Source organism: Durio zibethinus, chromosome 27 (assembly GCF_047325235.1).
Source record: "Durio zibethinus cultivar Kanyao isolate XHJ-2024 chromosome 27, ASM4732523v1, whole genome shotgun sequence".
NCBI classification, from domain to species: domain Eukaryota; kingdom Viridiplantae; phylum Streptophyta; class Magnoliopsida; order Malvales; family Malvaceae; genus Durio; species Durio zibethinus.
Genome location: NC_143188.1, coordinates 14,132,195 through 14,135,729, shown reverse-complemented (window position 1 = coordinate 14,135,729; position 3,535 = coordinate 14,132,195).

Genomic DNA, 3,535 nt, shown 5'->3' with positions numbered 1-3,535 from the left:
GGGAGGCCCATTTACTGGTGGCAACACTTATAGCAACCGTAATGTTTGCCGCACCATTCAGAGTACCTGGTGGATACAAGAGTGAGCAAGGCACTGCGACCTTGAGTCGTGACTCAGCTTTTCAAGCCTTCATCATAACAGATACACTGGCATTTGTTTCCCCTCTTATAGCCATCTTCCTTCACTTTCTCTCAGTGCTTTTTCCTCGGACCAAAGTCTATTTCTTAGTTCGTTGGAAACATCCGGCGGATTGGTAAACTATTTTGGCAATGGCAGCGATGGTGGTTGCTTTCAGCACAGATACTTACGCAATGTTGCAATCTACCTTGGGGTTTACAATCACCACTTGTTTCCTCGGCCTCATATTCTTTCCCGCTCTGCTGATAACCTTTCTTTTTCCTTTTTGTTAAATTATCGTATTAATTATTTTATTTATTTTCTTTTTGAAATTGAAGTCCTTAATTAATTATTAAAATAAACTTCCATTAACTGATATGTTTTATTAGTTAAATTTTACAAATTTTTATCATCTATGTTCTTATTTACCTTCTTAATATTGACTTTTATTGTTCTCATTAAATTAATGCAATCTGACATGTACATGTACTCATCCTCTCAAGTATAATGTCTGACATCTTATAACACATACATTTACGTATAACCAACAGTCATTAATGTCTGAAATCATAGTAATACTATATAAACTCTATATTTATTGCTCATCTTTTCATTCATTAATGTGCCCTTTATTTTGATAGAATAGTACGAAAAATCTTTCCTTTTAATTATTTTAATTTAATTTTTATTCCATAAATTACCTTTTCATTATTGCTATATACATTTGCATGAAACCTACGATTATGAGGCTTTAGATTTTAAGTTTTATTATATATGAATTTGATTGTTTAATTATTTTTTAGATTGTGAGCTGATTATTAGAAGATTATAATTTAATTATAATATAATAATTAATTATTTAATTAATTATATTAATAAAATATTTGATGGTAATTATAATAATTTTTTAAAAAATACTATTTCGCGGATAAAAGTCCCTAATGCTTCAACTCAAGTTTGAACGTTGAGGTTTTTTCTTTTTTTTTTTTTCCCTAAGTGAGGATATTCTATTAGAATCTCCATAACTTCCAAGGTCTTTTACTCGTATTAAGCACTCTAATCGTTGAATCAGCCTCGATAATTAAAGATTTAGTACCAACAAAACACAATTGCAAAAAGCTTCCAAAGCCACTTTAATAGCATGCGCTTTAACATAATTTGAATCAAACACACCTAAAGAGCAACGGGACAGATTATATCTTTAAATTGGCATAGATAGTTTGGGTCACCTCAAGATAGACATGACAATTTATGTATTTATATCATGAAAAATAGTGATAATTTGTATATTCGTATAATGTTTTATACGAAAATTACGTATTATATTTCATGTCAACACAAAAATATAAAATATAATTTTTTTTGTTTTGTTAAATCCATATATAATTTTTATTAAAATTTTAAATCATGTCATCTTCGTATTTTTTATTCATATTATTTTTATATCATATCATCGTATCGTATTTTAAATTATTAAGTCTATCTCGAAACAATTTTGGGTTTGAACCATCTTAGATTTGGATCCTATCAAATTCGAGCTACTTTGGGTTTACTCCCTTTTGGGTTTTTCTTTTCTAAGTTTGATCGATCTTGGATTATTATAATGTGAATATTCTAAAGTTAAAAATTCAAGTTTTTTAGGTTTTAAATTGAATCCATCTCAAGTTTGTTTTTAGATTAATTTACATTCAAGTTGCTTTCACTTCATATTGTTTTGATTCGAATTTTTTCACATTCAAACTTTAAGTTTTTTAGTCAATTTAAATCAAATTAAAATTTGATCTCAGACCATTTTGACAATTTTTCGTCTTGATAAGATTTTGCCACTATCTGTTGTGAAATAATTCAATAACTCATAACTTTAAATCCAAATTTATCAGTTATTGGATTATTTTGGAAGGTCTTTGGAAGATTTAAACCAAATTTAAATTCTGAACTTTGACACAAGGTAAATTAAAGTCATGCTTGTTTCTTTTAATTCTTTGCTATGTTACTTTTATATATCTAGTTTAATATTATTGTTCCTTTATATTGACATATTAGTTGTTGCCATGGAAGCTAAATTTTGGACTGGTTCATATTGCATGAAGTGAGCTTCGTGGATATATTTATATATATATATATATAAATATATACATATATATTTTATATGTATGTATATGTATATATATCATCTTTTTATTTATTTAGTTAGTTATATAAAAGTCTGAATTCTAAAAGTATTAAAAGTAATTGAACTAAATATTCTTATAAATTTTAAATTAACAAATTTATCTTTAAATTTGTAGCTTTTCATAATTTATTTTTAAGTTTAATGTAAATTAAAAAATTAAAAATAGAATTTATGTGAAATTAAACTATTTGAAAATTTAAAATTTTAATTTCAAAAGCATTAAAAGTGATTGACTAAAATATCTCATTACAAAAAAAAACGTTATTACCGATGGAATTTTCTATTGATGATAGCTTCTATTCCATCGATAATACTTTTATCGATGGAATTTACCAATGAAAAATTCCATTGGTCGTAAGCAAGTAGGTAATACCAATCTGTCGGTAAATGTAAAATTTCATCGATAATATTTTATTAGTAATTTTGTCAGAAATTCATTGGTAAATTTCATCAATAAGCCGTCAATAAATTTCATTGATATTTTGTCGATAATTCATCAATATTTCCATTAATATTCCATCAGTAATCCATCTATATTCCGTTGGTATTACATTAGTAATCCATTGGTAATAGTCTAAATTCTATTGGTAATAGTGAAATTCCATCAACAAATTTCATCGATAAAATTATAATTTGGTCGATAATTTTTTTAATTCGATTTACAATTATTTAAGAAACTTATAAATTAAAATTAAAACATTTGTAATTTTTTAAAAAGTTTATTATTTGTCTATTATTATTAATTAAAATAAAATATCAAATTCACATCACAAATTACAAAAGAATCCAAATTAGAAAATTAACATCTATAACATCCCCAACATCCATAAAATCCATCATACAAGTCCTCAAAAACATATCACTATGCTGCTGCATCTTCTGATTTGTAAAATTTCTGCACCAACATCACCTACGAAATACTCACAGATTCTTTTTCTGCTGGTAAATTTGTGGTTTTTTTTTTTTTTTTATGATCTGTCAATAAACCATTGGCAATCTATCAATTATTACCGATGGAAAATTTCTGTCAATATTAAACAATTTTATGGTAGTGTGCTTGTAATTTTTTTATAAAGTTTAATTTAAATGAATTTTTTTATAATTAGACTCAAAAATATTAATTGACTAAAATACCTTTAATAAAATTTTAATTCCAAAAATGTTAAAATTGTTGATTAAAATACCATTTGTAAATTTTTTATAAATTTTAATTTAAATAAAATTTTAATTATTAGACTCCTTTTT